The following is a 14,274-nucleotide window of genomic DNA, read 5'->3' on the forward strand; positions in this document are numbered from 1 at the left end:
ATGACTTTGTATGTGCCAGGCCCTCTAGTCATGAAAATACAAAAATGAGGAGAATGCAGTCCCTGGCTAATTGCATCTCTGAGTCCATCCAATATCCTCAATCCTATTTCATCTCAGCATATGGTACAATTCTTTCCAATTTCCCCCTGACTTCTTCCTAATCACCAAATATTCTGGCACTCAAAAAAATGATTCCTACAACAACTAGAGTGGTGTACTTAAAATGCTGATCTAATTCTTTCACTCCTCTGTTTGATCCTTTTAATTGCTATTAATCACAAATAAAATAAGGAGCCTAAACATGACCCAAATATCGCTAGCCCTTTGGTGCCTCATCTTCATTGCTGCCACACCAACTGCTCACTGCAGTTTTTAATCACTCAGACCCTGATCCAGTTCCTCATATGCCATTAACAGCGTTCCTTCCTCTGGACCTTTGCACAGGCTGCTGCCTCTGCCAGGAGTGTTCTCATCACTGCTTTACCCCTTTGTCTGGCCGACTGATAATTCAACTTAGTGTCAACTTAAATGTCACTGCCCATAGGTAATAGGGAGATGCTGGGAGAGCCTTCTCCATATACATCCTCATATTGGCTTGAGTTACTCCTATATAGAGTACTTATTTTGACTGCAATTTAATAATTATTTGTATAACTACTCCATTAAAACCCATAACATGATTCTAAGCATCATAGAGCATCAACCATATCTGTCTTTTTTATTTATTGCTGTGTGTTCCCACATCCCTGTCTCCTAGTATAATTCATAGAATATATTAGGCACTCAGTAAATATTTGTTAAATGAAAAAAAATAAGCAAATGAATAAATGAATGAAAGTCACAGACTAACTTCTAGAAGGTCACACTACATTAGAGAAATCTCATAAGATATTTATATGCAGAAATGCTAATATATGTATTATTTCCGTTATTTCCTACAAAGCCCCAGTGAGGCAGATACAGCAGGGATTATTATCTGCATTTCACAGAGAAGGAGCCTGGCCACTGGAGCTCGGTGGTTGCACATCAACCTCTGAACCAGGAGGTGACAGTTCGATTTCCGGTCAGGGCAGATGCCTAGGTTGTGGTCTTGACCCCTGGTGTGGGTCATGCAGGAGGCAGCCAATCAATGATTCTCTCTCATCATTGAGGTTTCTCTCCCTCTACTTTGCTCTCTGAAATTAATAAAAAATATATTTAAAACAAAACAAAACAGAGAAGGAGACCCCTATAAGTCAGAGTAGCGAAGCCAGTGCCAAGTGAAAACAAGAGCCTGCTAGAACCTAGATCTGATTTCAAAACCTGTGCATTTTCCTTTGCTCATGTCTCTTTTTAGGTAAAAAGGAAAAGACAAACACACTAACAAGTGAGCTAAGACCCTGGGCAACTCTTTAGTCTAGATACACTCAGGCAGCAAGTATGCTATAAATTTCCCATCTCCTACCCCAAATCATCCGGGAGCTGCTCTTCCAGAAATAGCACCTGCTGAGATGCGAGTGATCTGTGTTACTGGGGAGCCGTCTGAGAGGTTGTGTGCATGGCTGTGAATGAAATCTCAGTGTCCCTGATGCTGACAGCAGGCCTCACTCTTCATGGTGTGTGTTAACTCGGCACAACTGGCCAATTATCAAACTCACTTGCAGAGTTTTTAAAAGAGAATTGATCATGTCCAACCCACACTTCAGATAGAGAGGAGAAAATCTCCTGGACAGGACCAATAAACCTACATAATTTTTTCCTCATATTCTCCAGAAGATTTTGATTATCAGGCTTGCGAATTATTTTATTCACTCCTTTGATCATTACAATTCTGTGACTTAAGTTTAGATACTAACTGAGAAAGGGGAAGTGATTGTCTAGTTAAACAGTGCAACCCTAGCCAATTTGGCTCAGTGGAGAGAGCATAGCCTGCGGACTAAAGGGTTTCGGGTTTAATTCCATCAAGGGCATGTAACTCAGTTGCAAGCTTGATCCCTGTCCCTGGTCAGGGCTCATGTGGGAGGCAACTAATCAGTGTGTCTCTTTCACAGTGATGTTTCTCTCTGTCTCTCGCCTTAAGGAAAAATATCCTCAGGTGAGGATTAACCAAAAATATATAAACAGTGCATCAAGGACCCCCAAACTCAGGTGTTCTGACTCCCAATAGCTGACACATTTATTTCATTATGACATACTCTTGTTTTTTTGTTGTTGTTGTTCATATATATATACATATGTACTAGAGGCCCGGTGCACGGATTCATGCATGGGTGGAGTCCCTCAGCCTGGCTGGCGATTGGGACTGATCAGGGCTGTCTCGTCCAGTCCCAATCAGGGTCAGTCTCCTGGCTGGCTGGAAGGAGGGACCTCAGGAGGTTGGCCAGCCATGGGAGGTTGGCTGTGGGAGTGCACTGACCACCAGGGGCAGCTTCTGCATTGAGCATCTGCCCCATGGAGGTCAGTGCACATCATAGTGACTGGTTGTTCTGCCATTGGGCCAAAACTGGCTCTCCGACATCCCCCAAGGGGTCCCGGATTGTGAGAGGGTGCAGGCCAGGCCGAGGGACCTCAACGGTGCATGATTGGAATCAGAGAGGGATGCAGGAGGTTGGCCAGCCGGGGAGGAACAGCGGGAGGGCACCAGGGCATGTCAGGCCAGTCTTGCTCAGTCCTGATCGGCTGGACCCTAGCAGCAAGCTAACCTACCAGTCAGAGCACCTGCCCTCTGGTGGCCAGTGCATGTCATAGCAACTGGTCTACCAGTTGACTGTCTTTTCCCTGGAAGCCAGTGCACATCATAGCAACTAATCGACCAGTCGACTGTCTGTCCCCTGGTGGTCAGTGCACGTCATAGTGAGCAGTTGAGTGACCTTAGCATATAATTAGCATATTACGCTTTGATTAGTTGAATGACTGACCGGACAACCGGACACTTAGCATATTAGGCTTTTATTATATAGGACTAGAGGACTGGTGCACAAAAATTTGTACACTTGGGGGAGGGGGTGTCCCTCAGCCCGGCCTGTGCCCTCTCGCACTGCTCGGGAGATAACGACCTGCTGGCTTAGGCCTGCCCTCAGGTGGCAGAGGGCAGGCCCAATCACCAGGTTCAGCCCCTGGTCGGGCTCAGAGCAGGGCCGCTCAGGGGGGTGGGGCACCACCACTCTCACACTCAGGGTAGGGCCAATGGGGAGGTTATGGCTCTACCTCGTCACACACAGCGCAGGGCCCGTGGGGGGGGGGGGTTCCGTACCCTGTCACACACAGAGCCACAGGGCGATCAGGGGGGTGGGAAGCTCCACCCTATCGGGCACAGCGCCGGGCTGATCAGGGGTTGGGGCGCCTTCCCCTGTCATGAACAGAGCAGGGCAGCTAGGGAGGTTGTGGCCACGCCCCCGTAACACGCAGAGCCGCAGGGCAATCAGGGGGCTGGGGAGCTCCCCCCTATCAGGCACAGAGCAGGGCTGATCAGGGGGGTGGGGCACCACCACTCTCACACTCAGGGTAGGGCCAATGGGGAGGTTATGGCTCTACCTCGTCACACACAGAGCAGGGCCCGTGGGGGGGGGGGGTTCCGTACCCTGTCACACACAGAGCAGGGCGATCAGGGGGTTGGGGCACCTTCCCCTGTCATGAACAGAGCAGGGCAGATAGGGAGGTTGTGGCCACGCCCCCGTAACACGCAGAGCCGCAGGGCAATCAGGGGGCTGGGGAGCTCCCCCCTATCAGGCACAGAGCAGGGCTGCTCAGGGTGCTGGGGCGCCGCACACTGTCACACAAAGAGCAGGGCTGATCAGGGGGTTGGGGCGCCGCACCCTGTCACATACAGAGCCGCAGGGCGATCAGGGGGTTTGGGCGCTGCCCCCTGTCATGCTGATCCCGGTGCCAGAAGGCCTCGCGGCTCCGCTGATCCCGGTGCTGGGAGGCATATTACCCTTTTACTATATAGGATAGAGGCCTGGTGCATGGGTGGGGGGCAGCTGGTTTGCCCTGAAGGGTGTCCTGTATCAGGGTGGGGGTCCCCACTGGGGTGCCTGGCCAGCCTGGGTGAGGGGATGATGGCTGTTTGCAGCTGGTCACACACCCTTTCAGGGTGGGTGTCCCCACTGGTGTGCCTGGCCAGCCTGGGTGAGGGGATGATGGCTCTTCTCAGCTGGTAACACACCCTTTGGGGTAGGGGTCCCCACTGGGGTGACTGGCCAATCTGGGTGAGGGGCTTAGGGCTGTTTTCAGGCTGGCGGGTGACTGAAGTTCCCATCCTTTTTTTCTTTTTTTTATTCTGGGCCAGCTTTAGCTCTGACTCCAGCTCTGAGGCCTCTGCTGCTGAAAGCAGATATCTGGTTTGTTTGTGTTCTATAATCGAAATACTGTATCAACTCCAGCTCTGAGATCCCAGAGGGCTGAAAGCAGGTTTCTGGGGTTTTGTTTAGCTTCTATATTTGTAACATAGTTGATTAGAGTTGCAGCTCAGAGGCCTGCAGCGGCAGGTGGGGAACGTTGGAGTCCTCCGTCACTGAAGCAAGCAAGCCTCATGTTAGTTTCAAGCTGCCTGGCTGCCGGCTGCCATCTTGGCTGGCAGTTAATTTGCATATTGCCCTGATTAGCCAATGGGAAGGGTAGCGGACATATGCTAATTACCATGTTTCTCTTTTATTAGATAGGATATATATATTTAATTTATCTTTAGTGTTGAAGGTATTACAGATGTCCCCTCTTTTTCCCCCATTGACCCCCTCTACCTCGCACCTGTCCCTCTTCCCAGGCCTTAACCACATTATTGTCTGAGTCCATAGGATATGCATATATTCATATAATTTCTTTTTTTAAATATATTTTTATTGAATTTAGAGAGGAAGGGAGAGGAAGAGAGAGATAGAAACATCAATGATGAGAGGCAATCATTGATTGGCTGCCTCCTGCATACCCACCCCTTACTGGGGACCAAGCCCACAACCCAGGCATGTACCCTTGACCATAATCGAACCCATGACCCTTGAGTCCACTGGCCGAAGCTCTATACACTGAGCCAAACTAGCTAGGGCTGCATCTAATTTCTTTGGTTAATTTCTTCCCACTGAGATTCATCAGTCTGTTCCATGCTTTGTCTCTAAACAAAGCATGGAACAGACTGATTCTTATTTTTAAAAGAAACACCATATCCTATAGAAAAGGGACATGAAGAAATTTTAATGTGGGTAGCTGAAAAGGGGTGTTTCTTGGGTGAAAATGCTGTCTGGGCTTCTGATGTGTTAGGCGGTTAGTTTAGGAACCCTCCAAAGCAGTGGTCTTCAAACGCCAACATGGGAGGAGTCCATTGGTGCCCCACAGTTGGAAATTCCGATTCAGTGGGGCCTTAGAAATCTGTAGCGCGGCCGTAGAAATTTTAGGAGCAAAGTTGCATCTGTAAAGAGCCCCAGGGGCTATTCCCGTGTGCATCGTCAGGCTTTGGTGAACATCGCTTAAAATTGCCTTCCAGTCTCAGTTGCCTCTAGAGTTCTCAGCCTTCATTGCTCATTATAGCCATATGAGGAATAAAAAAAAAATACTGATGTTGAGGCTACTTGCTAAGAGATTCTGATTTAATTTGCCTGGAATGAGACCTACTTAACAGTGTTTTTGTAAAGCTTTTTAGGTGATTCCAAGATGAAACAAGGGCTTTAGAAGATGAATTAATTGTTGGAACCACAGGTATTAGCTTTGCTTCCAGATTAAGACAGCAGGTAAATTGTGAAAGAACTCTGATTGCCTTTCTCCTTCCGAGGCAGCAATGAAATTATAAGGTATTTTACAGAGGTATAATAGCGCTCTGTGGTGACAATATGCTAACAGTTGTGTGCTTGAAGATTAACATAGAATCCACTACTTGACGTACTTTTTCTTTAATGAGCATAATTATGGAGCCACTTTCAAGCCAGCACATGGGATTAAGTAACTAAGTCTCAAGAAAAAGAAACAGTTTTCAAATCAGCAAGTTATATTCATGTGATTCCTTTCATAAGAGCTATTAATTAGGCTGTTTATATTTTACTTGAAAAAAAAAAAAAAACCAGACAGAAGTGTAGCTGTGGAACTCTTGGGAGGCAAGATATTTTCCCAACAATAGCAACAGCAATAAAAACCACAAAAGAACTTTAATTTCAAATTACAAGCCATTCTATCAGTTCAATTCTGAATATTAATACAGAAAACAGACTCCGTTCTTATTGTTTATTTAGCTTTAGTTAGAAAGAAATACATCTACCCCAGAGTCACAAAGTAATTTCTTCAGAGATGTAATTCCTCCTAGAATTGGTGCCTTGCACAAATGACTACAATGATGAGCATTTTTGAGTCCCAGCTATGAAAAAGAAGCTATGCAAAATGCAAAGCAGAGGAAGACACGGCTGTGATTTTCAAGGATTGTAGGAGCCCTCGGGCAAACACACTGCACACATGGAGAAATTAGCAAGAGCACCACATCCTAGCAGTCAAGAACCCTGAAGGTTTTAATCTTTGAATCATTATTTATTAGCCTCATGAACTTTGCCAAAATTTCTTATCAAAATACAGGGAATACCATAATACTTCTCCCTGATATAGATAAATATTTTGAATGAAGGGAGATGTGTATGTGTGGATATCTTATAAGCTGTAATATATTTAATCTAAATGGGCCCCTAAAATGCTAGTTGAAGGTCAAACAGGTAGGGTAAACAATATATCCTTTATTACCATCTTAGAGATTTACATTGTATGTTCAAATACTTGAGAAGTGCAGCGGTTGAAAAACTTGTTCAACTTTGTTTAACCCATTTCTAAAATCAATTCATGCTTACTTTCCTTGTCTGTCAATACAGGGAGGTAGGTTTCTGCAGAACAAACTGGATCAGTTTACACTTAGAAATTTATAGGACCATGGTGATCATATGAGAGAATATTTAAAAGTCTACAGAAAATAATGGAAGGAAAGTCTACAGAAAATAATGGAAGGAGAGTAGATTGGCTAGAGAAAGCTTACAGAGGATGTAGGCCTTGAAATATATTACCTAATTATTAAATAGTGAAATTATTTATTGAGTAGCTACACATATTTATGGAGTATATACAAATGGAGGAAGGTATTGGACATGAGGGGGCTACAGTACTAATCGATTTAGGATCTAAAAGGTGAATTAAGGCCTTACCATAATACAAACTGACACTTAAAAAAATTAAAATACAATGGGAAATAATTTGATAGAATTTTAGGAACAAAGTTGCATATGTAAATAGGAAATATCTATTTAGCCATTAAATTATTCTGATAATATTCACTTTACACAAAGCTTACTACTTATTTCATTAAACTAAATTTATTAGTTTAATCAACTACCTTTCAGGAACTTTATACCTAACTCCAATGTGCCATTACCAGCTAGGCTACTGAAGCAAGAAAGGTTATTATTGGCAATACAGCTACAACACAATTACTGGATCAATACATGAGAGTATTTTTTATGTATTAACCCTGTAAACCAAAAGTAGAAATAAATGTTAAGGGCTCTTTGACCCCAGGGATGTGTTCTAAGCATGGACGTTGTTGACAGAACCAAATATCCAGGATCATTTGGTGTGACCATATATGCTCATGGACATATTGGACAGGACCAAATTTCAAGGAACTTTTGGCATGAACTAAATGTCTCCATGGATAGTTTGGACAAGAACAAATATCCTCTAATAAACTATGTCAGAGATAGTACATTCTGGTGATTGGCTATGCTGCAGATGCATGTCCTATATTTGAAGCACATCCTTTTCCTCAGTCAGTATCAGGTATCATAAATGCCATAGGAAATATCCGTAGGGGCTCTAGTTCACACATTTTCTGTTAGTTATTTACTAGATGATAGAATATTAGATCATCTTTCTACATTTATTCAGAGAGCTGTACTCTTCATACATGAATATCACCTTTAATTAATTAAAGTTATATAAGATAAAAATGTCGTATAATATCTATTGTGTACCTAGAAAATTATCTTAAAAGAACTTTGGAACACCAGTTTAGAAGTTGACATAGTCATTTAGGTCTACATTTCATACTCAATTTACGCCTACAACCTCTCGTTATCTATTTTTATGCTCACTGTACCTAATGTTAGGTCTACTTCACAGTAGACAATATGGATGGAAGCACTTGCTAAAATTTTAAACGTGGCGTAAATTATCATCATTGTAACATCTTATTCTACTGGTTTACAGGAAGCTTTTAGTGGGAGATAGTAGTATTTTTCCCATTCTTATCCCAGTAAATCTTTTTTTTTTCCCTTTAAAAGTTAAGTCACTGAGGAGCACCATCTTTATATATAAAGTGTCAGCCAGGCTGGTACTTACCCTTCCGATTTTGTCCTTCTGAACTTAATGATTCCTTGCTGTGAAGGAGGCTGCTAGCACAGTAGTAAGTATTTATTCTCACTCATGTCACAGTCCAGGATAGGTATTACTAATCAGATGCTTCCCCATAAGGGACCTTGGAACCTGAACTTTTTCTTCCTTGTGACTCCACTATCCACTCTGCTTTAGACACTTAAAAGTAATTTTATGTTTTTCAATTATAGCTGACATACAATATTACATTAGTTGTGGGTGTATAACCCAGTGATTGGATATTATATAACTTACAGATAAGTCTGTAAGTTATATAAATCTAGTACCCAACTAACGCAATATGTAATTATTACAGTATTATTGACTATATTCCCAATGCTGTACTTTATATCCCCATAACTATTCTGTAAATACCAATTTGTACCTAACCCCTTTACCTTTTTCACCCATCCCCTCAGCCTTCCTCCCATCTTTCACCCAGTTCCTCCACTCCCTCCCTTCTGACAACCATTAGTTCTCTCTCTTATTAGATCCTTTCTTGATTTAACAGGCATTTGAGTAAAGAAGAAAGGTAAATAGATAAATGCCAAAAGGAAGGGAGGGAGGGGGGAAGGGAGGGAGGGGAAATAATTATGCCAAAGGTTTTTGTCTCTGGACTTGAAATAGAATACTCATATTTTCTTGTGCAGAATTCAGTCCTATGGCCAAATTGCCTGAAAAAGAAATATATTTCAACTATTTACTCAAGGAATTAAATGAAACTCAAACTAGAAAAATTAGGAAAAATTGGGGGTTCTAGTAGGGGTATTGGAGAGGTTAACAAGCCAAATTTCCTCTTTCTGCTGATTCCGTAAGTTTCTAGTGACATTAATTTATTAGCATTGAGTCGAGCCGTATTCAACAACACCTGGACTATTTGGGTTCGGGTCTTTCCCATCCCTGAGTCCAAAGACATCTTAAACAATTGCAGATCTTTTTTTGTGAAATACAGAACAAAGATTCTGCATATGTCCACATTTTGAGCATGTCATTGATATTCTGAAATTCTTCCTCAACCTACCTGTCATTTGAGGGATTCAGTTAAAAAACTTTGATGAAGGTCTATTGAAATGGCTCCTGCTATCCAGAACTGATGTATGAGAATTTAACCATCTGTTTCAGTTCTAGAGGCTCCATGGTCAATTTGCTATAGCAAAGATCCCTGAGGGTCAGATCATTTTGTTTCTCAAGCTGGCCCTGCTGTTCAGTATGGTCATCATGCCCATTTACCTCTGGCAGTTCCCAGTAAGTGCATCTTCTTGATCTCTGACATCTTTGTATCTTCTTATTCCCAATGAAGTCAAGAAGCTATTCCAAAATCAGCATTTCCCTCTAATATTCCTGGCCCCCGAAAGGGCCACCAATTAAGTGACTTAAAGGGACTGTAAGTGGTTTTCATTGACAGAGTAAGTGACTGGAAGGGTCACTGATAGGGATTTCTGAGGTGCTGGAATGTTTTGTTTCTTGTCCTGGTGATTATGTAGATGTTTCCCTTTGTGTTCACCTGGTACTTAGTTACCAGGTAAGGTTGTAGTCGGAAGGGTGAGGCTCAGGTGAGGTGGTTCTCTGTATCTGAGGCACGTCTTAAAGAAGCTGATACCTGGGATTCTCCACTGACCACAGTCCTGAAGTTGAGCACCAAAGTTTTTTGTTTTGTTTTGTTTTTTGAAGAGGAATATTGCTTGAATATGTATGATATAGACATTTCTGTGTCCATCTTGCAGTATATTTTACATTACTTTTGAAAACTTTAAATTGTGAAGTGATGTTAAACTTACAGAAGGTTGCAAAAATAATACATACAAGTTCTAGGTACCTTCACTCACCTTCCCTGATGTTAAACTTACATAACTCCAGTATAATGACCTCAGCCAGGAAGTTGACATGAAAACAATATTATTAATTAATCTATAGGCTAAAATTTTTCTGGTTACTCCACTAATTTCCTTTCAGTGGACAGAATCTAATTTAGGATCCCACATTGCATGTACTTGTCATAAGCTATACTTTATTTTCTGCATATATACCCATCTATGTGAGATCCTTAAAGAAAAATAACCCAAATGTAATATCCTAAATACATAACAAAATATTTGCTGATAGAGTTATTAGATTAATAATTGTGGAATGAATAAACCCTGCAAGATTTTCAAGGGCAGGGCTTTAATCCTAATTCCCAGTATTATACCCTCATTTGATATTCGAATTGTTTGTTTAACAGTGAGTAAAAATGAAATATATAAATTGGGTACTTCTCATGGCACAAATGATACAAACTCAGCAGAAAATAAAATCCAGTTCCTTTTTTATCACTTTATAAGAATGTTCCTTTTGAAAGGGGGAGAGAATATAGATGCGAGAGAAAGTAAAGCAATTTATCAGGAATACCTAAGGGAAATGGTTTTGAATCTCATTTTAAAATGTATGTTAGCCATGGGTTAACAGAAAAGAGAAGAAGGTGATTTTTGCAGATGTGTAAGACTGGCAAATGGGCACAAAAGATGATAGGATAAAAAGCAGGATATTTTTTTTTGAAATCAACAAGCAGAGATAATTTATTAAAGATTTTTATGCATGTTCTGAGAACTAAATAAATGGAGTTTCTGAGTGCTGAATTTCTTTTTGAACTTGATTAGATTTTTGCATGATAGAAGCTTGCTTTATTCATTCTTTGAATGAATAAAAAGTCTAAAATCATATAAACTAATTGCCTACTGGGAATTGGAAATAATAATTCAGAGGAAAATGTGGATTTTCTTCTTAATCACATCATTGCTATAAGAAAATGTACAATTGATTTTAAAATCTAGAGTCTAAAGCACAATTTGATCAACTAATTAATTTAAGAGGAATCTATTAATGGCATTCTTTATTTGTTGAATTATAGCACTTTTCAGTTTTTGATTTTTAGGATATATTCATGATGACAGTTATTTTTTTGGTGGGCACAATTATCAGTTACTCTCCTTTTACTTTACCATAGTAATATTTTTATTTTTACATTGGTATGCATGATTTCTTACCTGGTTAAGTGCATCCTTTTCTGATATCTCTCAAAATTTTGGATTTTGTTTCAAAATATCTGGAAAGCTCTGTTTTTCCTCGAGTGTGACAGCTCTAAATGGAGTGAGATTTTAACTGGAGCCTGGTGTTCTCCTGTTTAAAAGTGATTAGTATACAGTGTGGAAAGGAGCTGAATACTTAATGCAGTCACTTTCCTTCTCCTGAGACTTTAATTCTCCTCCAGTTGATCAGCTGAGAAGGCAGTGGTCAAAGACTAATTGGCATAATATTCAGTGTGTTTCCCTGCCTCTTATTTTGAAGAACAAAGGCACAGCTAATAAAAACAGCCAGATAATATATTTGAATATTTGTTGCATTTAAGATGTTAGATTAATATTTCTTCATCTTTTAAAAATGAAAATTTTGTGGTATTAGAAGACCCGAAATGCATGTCTTTTTTTGAACTGTTGATATTTATGAAAAGAATTTAGATGCATATGAGTATGTTACAGTTGTCATTGTTTGCATTAAAATATTTTCAAGCTCTGTCCGGTGTTGCTCAGTTGGTTGGAGCATCATGCCATGCACTGAAAGGTGGCAGGTTTGATTCTAGTTAGGGCATGTACCTTGGTTGCGGGTTCAATCCCTGTTGGTGGGCATGTACGGGAGGCAACTGATCGATGTTGTTTCTCTCTCTCCATCAATCAATCAATAAAATATTTTCAAATATACCTGCTTGATTTGGATAAAAATGTTTAGTCACAAGCATCAGTGGTGTGGTTTGTTAAAGTGAGCTTCCATATTTGGTCTGTTGACACCCATAAAGCATATAAAACAAACTCCTCATTCTCTCTTCCAAACTGGTTTCCCCACACTTCTGCATTCTTTGTCTCTTTTAATGGCACCATCATCTGTGCAGTTGCTCAGATTAAGCCCACAGTGATGATTACTTCCATGTTGGGTCTTGTGTCTATTACAGTCAAGCACCATACTGTGATGTTTTGGATACTTTTTATCATTGTTTTATAGGCCACTCTTTCTATTTACTAAAAAAATCTTTTTTGCTATAAAAGAATATGCTGTGTTATTGCAGCCGCCGCCTCATACATCTCATGTTTATCACATCTCTTGATGGCATCTTTTTCTCTAGTGTTTGATTTAATCTCATGTTGTTTTGTTCATCATGGCCCCTAACTTTATAACACCCACTATTGATATTGCCAGTAAGAGGGCATGTTGAGTGATTAACGTGGAAACAAAATTAAAAGTGACTGCGGACTATGAAAGTTGGAAATTGGTGATTGTTTTTACTTGCGTGTCATCCAGGCATGTCCTAGTCCACCACAGCTGTCATCTTGAAGAACAAGAACAGAGTGATGGGAGCCGTGAAAGGGTCTGCTTCATTGGGTGCAATGAGCCCAACAAAAACTTAAGAATGACTCATATTAGATAAGAAGAAACTTCTGATGGTCTAGATTGAAGACCAGACACAGAAGCATATCCATCTCAGCACCATGATGATAATGGCCAAAGCAAAATGTGTCTTTGTCACGTAAAAAGAAAAGGCTGGACCCAACTGTGATACCAGTTCAAGAGCCATTATGTATTACGCGAGTTGAACGTTAGTGGTGGCTCTCTAAGTTCTGATGTGAAGGCAGCTGAAGCATTTTTTGGAACTCTAAATCAATTGAGGAGAAAAATTACTTGCTAGAGAAAATACTCAATATGGATGAAACCTCCCTATTCTGTAAACAAGAAAATACTCAATATGGATGAAACCTCCCTATTCTGTAAACAGATGCCTGAAAGGACTTTCATCCAAAAGGAGGCCAAGTCAATGCCAGATTTCAAGGCTTTTAAGGACAGGACAATGGCCTTGCTTAGGGGAATGTTGCAGGCTACAAATTGAAATCCTTTGTGATGTGGCACAGGGAGTATCCCAGGGCCTTCAAGCATATTGATAAGCACAGACTGCCAGTGTACTATGGAGTCAATAGGAAGTCATGGATGTTACAGCTCCTCCTCCAAGTTGTCCTCCTGAATTTCTATGCCAGAGAAATGGAGAAGTACTCGGTGATCTTCATCCCAATATCAAAGTGGTGTTTTTTCCTCCAAATACTATTTTTTTTTTATTCAATGGATTAAGGGGTTACAGCAGCCTTTGAGGCCTACTACCTGAAATGAAACTTTTTCCAGGCTATTGCTATAACTGAGAAAAACACTGAGAAGTCACTGATGCAATTCTGGAAGGATTATAACATCTATGACTGTATCAAGAACTTGGCTTAGAGTGATGTCTCCAAAGAATGCATAAATAGCATTTGGAAGAAGACACTCAGATAGTTTTCCATGACTTCAAAGGCTTTGCCAAAGGATGAAGAGGTTGCAAAAAACCCACAACGCTGTGGTTGAAATGGCAGCCAACTGAAACCTGGGTGTGGTTGAGCATGACATTGAGGAGCTCCTACAGGTGGTTTCTGAAGAACTGGCTAGTGAGGAGTTGATGGAAATGAAACAGGAATGCATAGCTGAACAGGCAAGGGAAAAGGAAACTGCAGGAGGAGAAAAAGAACCACAAAGGAAATTCACAGGGAAGAGTTTAGCAGTGGCTTTTGCAGACCTCAAAAAGCTCCTTAAAAAGTTTGAATACATGGACTCCTGACATAAAAATGTTTCATTAATAGAGAGGGGGAATGCTCATGCTGCATTATTGTCTCTTAAAAAAATATCTATATATATAAAAGCCTAAGCGGGAGACCAAAGATGGCGGCATAGGTTAACGCCGGAGATTGCTGCCTTAAACAACCAATTCAAATTAAGCCTGAAAAAGGGAACGGACAACATCCAGAACCACAGGAGGGCTGGCTGAGTGGAAATTCTACAACTAGGAGTAAAGAGAATATC

At 41.1% G+C, this 14,274-nt stretch overlaps 1 long non-coding RNA gene across 1 annotated transcript in view; it reads right to left on the bottom strand.

Annotated features, from left to right (window-relative positions):
- Positions 1-1,080: 1,080 nt before the first annotated feature.
- LOC107182404 overlaps positions 1,081-14,274 on the bottom strand; it is a 20,399-nt gene continuing 7,205 nt past the window's right edge. The window contains exons 2-3 of the long non-coding RNA XR_001513121.1: positions 7,750-7,752; positions 1,081-1,157 (exon numbers count right to left, since the gene is read on the bottom strand). This is a non-coding gene — a long non-coding RNA (uncharacterized LOC107182404). The remainder of the gene's footprint in view (positions 1,158-7,749; positions 7,753-14,274) is intronic.

The sequence above is a fragment of the Myotis davidii genome, unplaced genomic scaffold (assembly GCF_000327345.1).
Source record: "Myotis davidii unplaced genomic scaffold, ASM32734v1 scaffold655, whole genome shotgun sequence".
Lineage (NCBI taxonomy): Eukaryota > Metazoa > Chordata > Mammalia > Chiroptera > Vespertilionidae > Myotis > Myotis davidii.